The sequence below is a fragment of the Hibiscus syriacus genome, unplaced genomic scaffold, assembly GCF_006381635.1.
Source record: "Hibiscus syriacus cultivar Baekdansim isolate YM2019G1 unplaced genomic scaffold, ASM638163v2 tig00005377_pilon, whole genome shotgun sequence".
Classification (NCBI taxonomy): domain Eukaryota; kingdom Viridiplantae; phylum Streptophyta; class Magnoliopsida; order Malvales; family Malvaceae; genus Hibiscus; species Hibiscus syriacus.
Genome location: NW_024062054.1, coordinates 1,595,775 through 1,609,058, shown reverse-complemented (window position 1 = coordinate 1,609,058; position 13,284 = coordinate 1,595,775).

Sequence of the window (13,284 nt, the reverse complement as noted above, 5' to 3'; positions counted from 1 at the left end):
TAATATTGATGAAAAATTAATTTCTTGTGTCAAACAATTATTAGTTGACAATTTTTTTAATGCTCGTACATGAAATTATCTTAAAATAATATCATAATGAAATTTTAGACAACTTAAATAATAATGGAATAAACTTTAGACATTTACTTTAATAAAAATATGAAATACCTAGAGTAAACGAGAGCTATAATTTCTTTAGCACAACAGTTGTTTTATTAATATTAAAAATATCACTTGAAAGTTGTCGACACTCATTTCCGTCCAACCCCATTATATAATATGTTATCTATATTATATAATATAAACATTTTTTATTATTATATATACGCATATTATATTACATTATACATATTATTATTATTATTATAATGTTTTTATTGGCTTGGTTTTCTGACAGGCCCAAGACCAACACTCAAACCCAATCTAGTACAAACTGCCCAACCCAGTTACAAGCTCACTATGAGGCCAACCTAAACTCAGAAGCCCAACAGCTGACCCGAGGACCCGGTAACCCGACCCGAATCAACCCACAAGTAAACTAGATTAGGGTTTTACCTTAAATTGTTTCCAGCGCCGCCAACAAGGAGATCATAACAGCCCATCAACACGTGAGATGCACGCGCCCCTCCAAACCGGCATGTGAGTTGCTTCCGAGCCATTGCCGAATGCTTCTCGAAGCCATTGTCGTCATCACCTACATCAACAAACTCATCACCAAGTTCAAAAACAAAAAAACAAAAAAAAACCTAAATCCTAAAAGTTACGAGATTTCACTTAGACCCGTCAACATCCCCCCAAGTCTACTAAACCCATTAATCCAGGAAAATCCGAGATTCAAATTACTCCATGATTAAACCCACATACGTGCAACCATAAGAGGGGGAGCATACGGAAAATCGAGGGAGAAATATGCAAGAGACTCGAGAAAATACAGAGGAAACCGAAAAAAAGAGGAATCAAAGGAGAACAAGACAAATTCGAAAACACAAAAGAGAAAAAAACAAGAAAAATAGAGAAGGGTCTTACCTTAGTCGAAGTAACGTCGGGAACGCCAAAGGTCACCAGTTTCTCGGTTTCTTTTTCGAAAGGTAATTCCTAGATCTACAAGTCTAGGGCGGTTTTTAGGTGAAGTGGGTTTGAGTTTTGAATAGAGGGGACTGAGGGGAATGATTTGGACTAACCTGCTCTCTCTCCAGTCGCTGGTGCCGCGCTCTGCCGTATCTTTTCTTCCCCGATGAGGGGATTTGAGAGAGTTTACAGAACTCTCTCTCCTCTGGTTTTTGAGGTGAGAACAAATGAGGGGAAAAAGAGAGGAAAAACCTTATTTTAGGTTTAAATAGTTAAACCGAAACGGTGCCGTTTTGGTGCCAATTCATTTTTATGTTTCTCGTTTAGGGAATAATAATAATTTTAGTCCATGTGCTTTGTAACTTTACTTTCCAACCCTTAAATGAAGTTATGTTTGTTTCATTTTGAACATTTATTTTTCAATACTTGTATTTGAGTCATGTTTTACTTATGTTGTTATTTTTGCTAATATTTAATTTTGGTCATAATATTTATAATTATTTTATTTTAGTCACTACTGGATATTTGGTTTAATTATTGTTTGATCCTTTTATGTTTCTGTTTATTTCATTTAAGTCCTTTATATTGTCTATGTGTTATTTCATTTTTAGTATCTATGTTATTTACTATTTGAAGTCTAGGTTCTAATTTATTTGTTTTAACTAGTTTTGTCCGTTAAATTTATGTTTTTGCCATTTTAGTTCTTTAACCTTTTGTTTTTCCTATTTTGATCATTTACATTTTTATTTACTCTATTTATTTATTATATATATATATATATATATTTTATTTTCTTCTAATTTTAATATTTTTTATTTCTTTTTACATTGTTTTTTATATATATTTTTTGTTTTTTACACTCTTTTATTTTTTTAAAGACTGAACATTTTTCTTCATTTTTATTTTTGTTTTTTTCTTCTTCTTAACATTTTTTTATTGTTATTTTCTCAATTTATTTATTTAGTTTTTCCCTCTCTTTGATTTTTTTAATAATTATTTTTCCATCTAACATATTTTAAACTTTTTTTAGTAGTAATTTTAATCGATCAAAGGTAAGTAATTTAAATTGAGTTTTTTTAATTTTAATTTTGATTTTAATTTTCGCAATTAAGACAACCGACAAATTAAATGGTACTGAAAGGGCAGTTCAAGGGTGCTAATCCTTCATTTATTGTAACCGACTCCCGAACCCAACACATTTTTGGTAAATTACAGATCAGGAAAAATGGTGTCCGATCTACCTAAATGTTTTTAAAATGATTGGTGGCAACTCTAACATTTTTTTCTAGTTAAAACCTAATTTCGGGCCCACCTGAAAGACGACAGCGAGTTGTAGACACTTATTTTCGTCCGACCCCATTATATAATATGCTAACTATATTATATAATATAAACATTTTTTATTATTATATATACGTATATTATATTACATTATACATATTATTATTATTATAATGTTTTTATTGGTTTGATTTTCTGACAGGCCCAAGACCAACACTCAAACCCAATCCAGTACAAGTTGCCCAACCCAGTTACAAGCTCACTATGAGGCCAACCCAAACTCAGAAGCCCAATTTCGGGCTCACTCGAAAGATGGCAACAACAACTTAAGTGTAAAAAATAATATATATATATATATATATAACAATGTAAAAAGAAATAAAAAATATAAAAATTAGAAGAAAATAAAATATATATATATAAAATAAATAAACAAATAAAAATGTAAAGGATCAAAATTAAAAAAATAAAAGTTAAAGAACTCAAATGGAAAAAATAGAAATTTAAGGGACTAAAATAGTTAAAACAAATAAATTAGAACCTAGACAGTTGTAGACACACTTTTCTATCTGAGGCCAACCTACAACCCTACCAAGCCCATTACCAAGTTCGTGTTTCAAGACCCTACTGGAACTAGGGTTCGGTTCAGAGCCACATGAGCAGACTGTTGGGCAGATGGAGGACTCTTAGACAGTCCCCATTTCAGCGGCAACCACCCACCACTCCGAGATATCTGGTGCACAACAACCAAGCCAAAAAAATAGAAAAGCAAGTCAGATTTCTAGACCAACTAAGAGACTAACACTCACTGAAAATAACGGGTTTGTAAGTGAATAAATTCGAGCAATACGACCAACAAGATTGGGGGAACCATTCGGGAAAACACCGAACAAAACAGAGAGGAAATCGAGGGATCCGGAGGAAAAAATAGAGAGATTCAGTGGGGGTACTCGGACGAAAACAAAAAAATACAGAGAAAATTTTGGTTTGAAAAAAAATAGAAAGAAGAAGGAAAGATTCTCATCGAAGCCGGAGTCAAAGAAAGTCGAAACTTTCTTCGTAGATCTACGTTGATAGACACATTTTCAGGTGAAACTAACATCGGATTTATAACTAGAGTAAGAAAGCGCCTTGGGTGGTCTATTTTTCTCACTCCTCTGGCACTGGCAAATGGCGGTAGCCACCGCTGATCGGCGGCCGGCATGACGGAGGCTCATCGATTTCTGAGAGCCTTTGAGCTTCGGGTGAGAGCTCTCTCGAGCTCTCTCTCTCTCTTTCAGTCAAGTGCATCTAAAGCAAATGAGGTAATTTGTTATTTTGACCATGGGTTTCAACTTATATACTCCCCACGTAACGATGTAGTTTCGATGAGGACTGATCTGTAATTTTGTGAATGGGTTAATATCATATTATGTCCCTATTTTTGTGTAATTTTGTGTTTCAGTCACTAGTTTATGTTTTATGCTACATTTATTGATTTCGAATTTGGCCCAAGGATTTATGTTTTATCATACTTTTATATTAAATGTTTTAAGTTTAATCTGGCCCAAGGATTTATTTTGTTAATACCATTTTAGTCCTTTTAGTTTCTATTAATACCATTTTAGTCCTTTTAGTGCCTGTTTTTGTTATTTTAGTCTTTTAAGTTTATATACCTTTTCTTTATTTTTATTCTGTATTTATTTACTTCCCAAAATTTAACTTTTTTTCCTTTTTTTTAAATTTAACATTTATTTATTTCCTTTAAAAAATTTAACATTATTTTTTATTATTTTTTCATTTCCTTTCATCCAATATTTTATTTTACCATCTAACATCCTTTTGACTTTTTCAATAATAATTTCAATCAATAAAAGGTAAGCAATTCGATTTGAATTTTTAAATTCCAATTTAAATTTTAATTTTTACATTTAAGACAACCGAAAAATTAAATGGTACCGAAAGGGCAGTTCAAGGGTGTTAATCCTTTCTTGACGTAACCGACTCCCGAACCCGACATAATTCTGGTAAAACGCAGATCATGTAAGATGGTTTCCGATCAACCTAAATATTTGTTTAAATGATCGGTGGTGACTCTAACGTTTTTTTCAAGTCGAAGCCCAATTTCGGGCCCACCCGAAAGACAATATTGACAGCTTGGCGACTCTGCTGGGGACATGTAAGTGAGTTAGGTCAGAATTAATTTTTGGTGTTTTTGAGTGAAAATAATAAATTTAAATTCTATTTATTTATTCAGTTCTAATTATTCACCTTTGATTATTTTTAAAGTAAATAGTTGTACTGACTTTTTTCAATGATTTCAGATCTTTAACTTTTTCCATCTAAGACTCTATACCCGAGCTCCGTGCCCTTTTAAGTGGGGGAGAAAGCGACGCCTTTGTGAAAATTTATTCTCCACATATGCCTATCAAGTAACCTTCGGGATTCATATACCTTATATCTTCGTGAGAATTTATTCTCCGTGCGGGCATAAGTGAATGCATCCTCTCGAGTTTAACTTAGTCCGCATGAGCTTGTAATTGGCTTAAGGCTAAGGGTATGGCAAGCCTAAGGGGGCACTAGCAAGGAGAACTCAGATACCTTCTTTAGAACATAAACTAGGAGACTACAGAGAATTAGAGCCCACCCCAAAACTTCATTTCAACCTTAGGTTGTTTTGAGATTATTTCCTACTTTATTTTCTGTTAAAGAGCATGTGAACTAGAAATTTATTTGGTTAGGACTTGTTCAAAATCAACATGTGGGATAGAGATCATGTCCGGGTAGGAATAATAAGCATGTGGGGTAGGACTTTTCATTTTCATTATTTTTTATATTATCCTTATCTCACTAACTTTTTTTCTTCAATTTTTGTTCTCTATCATTTTATTTTTTTTCATTTACATCATTCAAAAGAGGTGTTGATCCACCAAAAATATGTTCTTTAAACCTAAATAATTTGTATTAATGGACAAAGGGGTTGTAATAAAAGAGGTAAATAAAGCATAGGTCTAGCTGTGGTCAGGGAGACAATCTACAAGATAATTCAACCAAGAAGACGTGGTACCCATAATCAAGTACATCAAAAGTCAACTTTTCAAAAATGGGTGTGCAAAGGTTGCAGGGGAAAGACGAGAAAAATGTTACTGATCTGGAGAGTCCCTTCAAAGATAACAAGAAAAAGATGACAAAACGATAGCTAAAATTAGAGGCCACTGTTGACGATTTCAAGAAACAGGCAAATGAACTTCAGATAGTTCCCTTTAATGAAGGTTTTCAATGGCGTTTTCATTAGGGAACATGCTCAGCAGAGAGTGAAAGCCAGAAATGAAGCCATTCAAGATTTCTTGGAACAAGTACAAAAGGCAGCTCGATACTTGGACGGTTTAACCAGAGAAGCCGGAACAGTTCGATAGGGTATTCAACCGGTGGCAGACAAAGGCAGAAAATGAGTTAACCTGTCAGAAGCCATTCGAGGTCTAGAAAACTTAGTCAAAATACACATTTAAGATGTTTTTTCTCTCTTAAGAAATAACACTTTTGTCCCAATAAATATTATTTATAGTAACAAACACGTTTTTGGACCAGTGCTTCGAAACCCCATTCATCATGCATTATTGTATATTTCATATTGTTTTTTCTTTTCTTTATTTTTTCACTACATCCACTTAACTAACAAGAGATGTCTCATAAAAAGGAACAAACACTGGATACACCACTCAAAGAAAAGGAAATTAAAAGAGAATTTTTGAAAACAAATTGAAGATTACCTGAAGCGTGTCTGTAAAAAGATCCAAAGCGATGAATGAGATACTAGCGCGTGTTGGTAAGATTGAGAAAATTCAATAGAAACTCGTAAAAACCCGACAGGATATGATCGATCAATCAAGAATATTCCAGGATGAATCAAGAGAAAAAATGACAAAGGTAATGGACGTGGTAAATGTTGTGATCCATGGAGAGAATCCATTAGTGGATCCCATTTTGGATGGGACTATGAATGATGGTGTTGAAACTGAAATGACAGTGGCCAGAGGACCTGTTAAGGAGCTGAATATTTCAGGCCAGCTCCAAAAATCAAATGTGGTTGCAGAAGGTTTCACTGGGCTAACAATAAATGAAGAGCTAAGGAGGGATAAAGTTTCCCTTATGAGAGATAAGAAGAGGGGCATAAAGGAGGACCAAATGTTGACCAAGAAAGCTAAGAATGATCAATCTCTCGTGATGAGAGGTTCTAACCCATTACAATCATCCAATCAAGTTCTATCTATAAAGCCATTATCAAGTAGTATCTCGTCATGTGGATTAGATGAGAAGAAAAAGAGAGTGTAGGGTTTTCAGTTCCCTCATTTCCTCTTTTTGCTTGAAAAATTACGTTAAAAATGCTCACAGCTAGATTGGTTACACCAGGGTATGTCTAGCCACAGTGGCCGCAAAATGAGAAGTGGACCTATAAGGAGATTCCTTGGATAAACCAGAATGGAACCCTAGAATGTTCAGCTAAGATTCCTAGCAATCCTGAGGATCCTTTAGAACAAGCAATTCAGGGGTGGAAGGTAGAAGAGAAAAGGATTAAGGTCAAAAACTTGGAAGTTGTTGATTCATCAGAGAATTCATGTGAAGAACATAAGGTGTAAAAGGATGGAAAAGGAAATCCAAGCAGAATGGCTTCCATGAATATAATTTGAGACTGGCCCATGTGTTTGAGAATGGATGCAGCACATGCAGCAAGAAGACACCTCAAACTGCTTCAACAGAGGATTCATGCGAAAAACATAAGGCGCATGAGGATAGGAAAGGAAATCCAAGCAAAAGGGCTTCCATGAATGTAGTCCAAGACTGGCCCGTGGGTTTAAGAATCAGTGGGACAGACGTAGCTTTGAAGACACCTCAAACACCTATATCAGATTTCCTGAAGGAAAGAGGGGTTTTGGACAGACTAGAAGGCTTGACGAATATTTCGCTATTCATAGCTACAATATAAGTTCGGGATCCATCCAAAACTATCACCACCAAGGAAAATCGTTTGGATCTAAATTTGGGCCGAATTTTCATCCTGGAAAGGAAAAGCTAATAAATCATAAGGAAGTGGGATTTTCCCAAGAAGCTGCTTAGGAGGAAGCAGGAATTTGTGCATCTGAGGGTACATCAAAAAGAGCCCTAGCAAGTGAAACAATAGAGAAATGGGGAGCAAGTACAGATGAAGGACCTAATCCTCAACATTCTGGAAATAGTGGGGCATCCTAATGAGACTTTATTCCATTTTGCTGCATCCTGTTTGAACTTGTTTTTGAACTTTCTCATATTTCTTTTTATAAGGATATTTAAATGAATTTATTATGAGCATTGAATCAAAATTTACAACTTGAAATTCTTTGAATATCAACTGAATTATAAAAAGCTCTGTAAAATGTCGGAGTTACAGATCTTTGACAAAGTGACATGATCAAAAATTGGTAAAATAACTACCCTCAATTTCCCCCCAAAAAGAGACACTCGAACACCATGTCTTTCCATTGGAAGGATCGATATAACATTCTCCTCTCATAAGGGAATGAACAAGAGGCTTGGTATTTAGGTATGCATAGGAGCGGACAACATGGGGCATCTTTTGTGTATGACATTACTATACTTTTGTTGAGGACGTTCAATGATGATGATGATCTTCACAGATGGAATAGTTGAGTAGGTGAATCTAGTTTAGGTCAGTTGCTTGGAAATTCAACTCTAAAGATGAGATTTGTGAACTTTCAACAACACCTAGACTATAACAGGTTCTTCTTGACAAACTTAAGAAATTGGAACCATATACCCAGATTATAATATTATATGTATACAATAAAGCTTGAGCCGTCCCTCTAAAGCAATTGGTTAAACACAACGGCTTTATGGATAAGATTCAATTAGCCTGATAAAGGTGATTATAATACAATAAAGCTTGAGATCTCCCTTTAGAGAAATTGGTTAAACGCCCCGACTTTATGGATAAGATTCAACTAGCCTGATAAAGGTGATTATAATATTGAGTTATCCCTCTTGAGCAATTGGTTAAAGGCCCCGACTTTTTGGATTCAAGTAGCCAGACAGTGGCAAATTAAATCAAATTTATCTAAATAAGGAGTTTCGGCAAAGATGGACTAAGGGAGTTAAGGAACACCTGTTATAGTCAATTTCACAGCACTCAGGAATTTCATTTTTAGATCGATATTTTTGCACTGCCTTTGTTAGAGCAGTCTACGAAGCTTGAACAAATTAAAGATTTCAGAGGACCGAAATAAAAGGTCTAGTAATTGATTATGCTAGTTGTGTCATTTTTGCCGCATCCGATTAAAATACCAAGCCAAAAAAAAAGGGCATGTTGCAATGTTCAAAAGGACTGAGAAAAAAATGACATTTTGATGGCCGAAACCTTAGAAAATAGTAAATCTGGTAAATCTGGGAAATGGTATCGATACTGATAGAACAGTACCGATACTATAGCTGTAAATATGTAGAAATGTGACGAACAATATCGATACCTATGTAAGTGATATCGATACTGATGGGGTATCGATACTAACATGGGGAAGAATCGATACCATGGATAACAGAATGCCAAAATGGTATCGATACCGAAACGGAGTATCGGTACCATAATGTAGTAGTATCGATACTGAGAGAAAGGTATCAGTACCATAGTATAGAAGTATCGATACCATGGTAGGGGTATTAATACTATTGTGTTTGGAACTATAAGATATATTAGAATTGTGATAGAGATTGAAGTAATGTTACTTTTGAGTATTATTAAAGTATAAATGTTAGGGAATATACTAACATTTGGTATGATATATGTCTTCAATGGATGCCTGTGTAGATCCTAACCAAGCTCCAGAATCTAGCACGAAAAGGGGGAAAGATAAAGTTGTTGAATAGCCATCATCTCTACATCTTTTTAGATGGGATTACTAAGTGAGTACATTTATTGTAATTAATTGAGATGAAGAAGATTCACAATGATTCAAATTAGAATGTTTTAAGTTAATGTATGTTTTGTAGTATTTTATATGTTATCATTATATATATGGAAATGATATTATGAATGAGTTTTAGAGTATGAACTGCTCTAAAACGAATCCATAAAAGAAATGCATGAAATGATGCATTAAGGCATGAAAGGATGCCATAAATGAAATGCATGAAATGATGCATTAAGGCATAAAATGATGCATTAAGGCATGAAATGATGCCATAAATAAAATTAATGAATAATTACTAAAGAAAAATGAAAAAATACAAGAAAGAAAGGTATGTTGGACATACTAAGGATGTTTATGATAATAGTATGAAAAAAGTTTGGTTTCAATAATAGAGACTTATCTAATCCTTATGGATTATACGAATTAGTTCGAAATCAAATAACCACGATATGCTTAAGTATACATTATTGGTTCTTTACAATATTATGTCTCACTAAGTATATATTTAATGTGTGTTGATTTCACGCGTAGGTAAAGGTATAGATTAACTGAGTAAGGAGTGCAGCTGTAGCAGTGATGATCATCAATTAAGGTTGACTCGTCAGTGACAATAGGACAATCCAATTTATTTTTGGAAAACTTATTTGGCATGTAATTAAAATGCTAGAAATGCTCTGAATTTTTAATTAAGTAGGACTTTGTAACATACTACAATCAATGTTTTGCTTTATCTTAAAAATGTTATGTTTAAGAAATCGAAAAACAAAATTTTATGGGGTTTTAAATGGGGAACTATTTTAAAAGTGATGTGACATATGTACCTCTTGTATAGAAAAGAATACGGGAGATGGGTGTTACATTTTCTAAAAGATTTTATTTTATTTTATTTTATTTAGTGAATTCCTGTAATGTGATGAATAATTATAATGGTTATTACAAAAATATCCGAAAGTCATTTATAATTCTTTTGTTATTATTGTTTAGTTTGTGAATTTCGTTAGATTTCCATTTGGTTAAAAAATCCATCTTTGAGCACCCTTAATGATTAACTAGTTGATAACTCCGTAAAAAGGTCACATTTTGGGACATTTTCACTTAAGTTATTGAATGTTTAAGAGCTCATTTAGGACCATGTAGATGCATTTAGAAGTATTTAGTTGCATGTGGTGGAATTCGATTTGCCGCTGGATTTTAATTTGTCATCAGTGCTACTTTATGGGGAAGGTGTTTGTCTAATGATGTGCAGGAATTGATAGCAAGGAAAAGAGAAAAGGAAATGTCGTGACATAAATAGATTGCTGAGCAGAATGAAAATGTCGAGTTGGATTGGCATTTCGAAAGTGAGCCAAGTGCAATAAGATATTTTTAGCCAGCTGTCTCCTACTTTCCGTGATATCTGCCTGAGAAATCTACCTCGAAGATCCACCTGGAGGGGTCGGCGCTGCTACAGCCGATCCTGCTGACCACGCCGCTTGCTCTGCAGATCCTGTCTGTCCTTGGGCGTTTACAACGGGATTATGACTGGTACTCAGTCGGCAACCCAGACTGGATCATTGCTATGTTCTATACGATACCCACGTGATTTAAGTATGGTTTGGGGTTTCCTACGAATTTCAACACCAAGTCCTAGGATTAGTTTTCCCCTATAAATAGAGGATGAAGCCACATTGTTGAAGACTTTGGTTCCACCTAGATTTGAGCATAAAAATTTAGAGAGAGAATGTCTCATCTTTCTCTGTCAATCCTACTTGCCTTGACATTTATCCTTGACAAGACGGAGGGAATGTCGTCCTGAGAGGAGCCAGTTCACTAGAGTAATTCGTTATGGCCGAGGGAAGCATTAGGCAGTGCACGTCGAAGGCTCTCTCTCCTCCCCTTAGTTCTTTGCTTTCATATTTTGTTATTGGGTTGTAAGGAACGAATGAAACTTGCTTTGTGCTTGTTTATTTCGAACCCCACCATGAACAAATCCTATTTGGTGGGAGTTCTATCACTCATTCCCATAGCAACTTGTCGTGTGAGAAAGCTAAAGTCCTACATTTTAAATCTAGTATTTACATTTTATTTTTCCTTGACATTTCCATTTGTTTGCACTTATCACAATTGAATTTACCACGATATTTCATCCAACTTGCCACGACATATTCAATTGCAACCACACTACCACTATTCCATTTTCACATCAGTCATTCCATTTTGCCACAACATTCTCATTTCTACATACCATCACTAACTTTACTTAGGTGACAAAGTAAAGTGCCTTGAAAAACTTATTTGATTTCCCCAATTCCCTACGGAGACGATACTCAACTTATCATTGTATTACTTGTTCGATTGTGTATACTTGAACATATATTCACATCCATTTATAGTACTCATACCGAGCGAACAAGTTTTTGGCGTCGTTGTCGGGGAATTGGCAACTAGAAGTTAAATTGTTTTGTTATAGCATTTGTATTTTACTTGTTTATATTTATTTTATATAGTTTTACCCTTTATTTTTCTTATCTTCTTCAGGATTTCGTTGTATATGACCAGAAGTAACCCTGATGAGCCATTAGAACCGGTTGAACCTAAGATCGAGAGGCTCTTTAGGAGAAGAAGATGTGCTCAACATGAAAATATGTACCAAATTGGATATCCAGGCATTGGTCTTGGGGATGATCAGAATGCCGAGGCAAATCCATTTGCTGGGAATGCACCTAGGCCTCGTGCCATTCGTGATCACTTAAACCCGATTTTAGATGATTTAAATCCTGGAATTATGGTACCAGAGATTCAGCATCCCACTTCGATATCAAACTTGTTATATCAATATGCTGAACTCAATAGGGAAATTTGGGGGCATGCCAAATGAAGATGCCAAGCAACATATTCGTAACTTCTTGGAGGTGTGTGATTCTTTTCGCCAACAAGGAGTACACGAAGATGTTCTAAAATTAAAGTTATTCCCATATTCTCTGCGTGACCGAGCAAGGGCTTAGTTGAGTGGCATTCCAGCAGGTTCAATGAAGTCGTGGATTGATCTGTGCAAAATATTTTTGTTGCGGTATAATCCTCCGAACACGAAAACCCAACTGAGGAATGACATTACTTCATTTCGTCAAGCTGATGACGAGTCGATGTATGAGTGTTGGGATCTATACAAGGCATTGCTTCATAAGTTCTCAAATCATGGTTTTTAGGATTGGACACAAGTGGTGATGTTCTACAATGGAGTAAACGCGCCCACGAGGATGATGCTAGATGCCTCGACAAATGGGGTGTTTCTTGACAAATCACCAGCAGAGGCATTTGACATTCTGGATAAGATTGCCACCAACGATTATCAGTTTCCATCCACAAGGCTTGGAATTGGGCAAAAATCTCATGGAGCTTTCGAGCTAGATTCTAAAGATTCGGTGTCTGCCCAACTTGCTGCTATCACCAATATGTTGAAGAATTTCCAAAGGCCAAGTGAGGTGAGAGAAGTGAAGGCAGCCAATTCAGCATGTCTATTATGCCACGACAATCACAATGAGAGTGACTGCCCGACCAATCAAGAATCCATCAACTTTGTAGGCAACTTCAATCGAGGCAATAATAACCCCTACTCCAACACATAAAATCTTGGATGGCGTCAACATCTAAACTTTTCATGGGGAAATCAAGGAAACAACAATGCTTAGTAACCAGCTCCGCAGCAGAATTTCAATGACTCATACGGATTTCAATCGAATATGTCATGGCATAATTTTAACAAGGGAGGACCATCTTCATCAAATACCAGTTCTTTGGAGGCCACAATGTAAGAGTTCATAGCATCAACAAAGATAATGCTGCAAGACCATGCGACCTCCATAAAAAATCAAGGGGCCCTGCTTCAGAGCCATAGTTTGTCGCTGAGGGCATTGGAGAGTCAAGTTGGTCAAATTGTCGTGACATTACAAGAACACAAACCAAGACATTTGTCGAGTGACACTGAAGTCACGAAACCTCATGGCAAAGAGAAATGCAG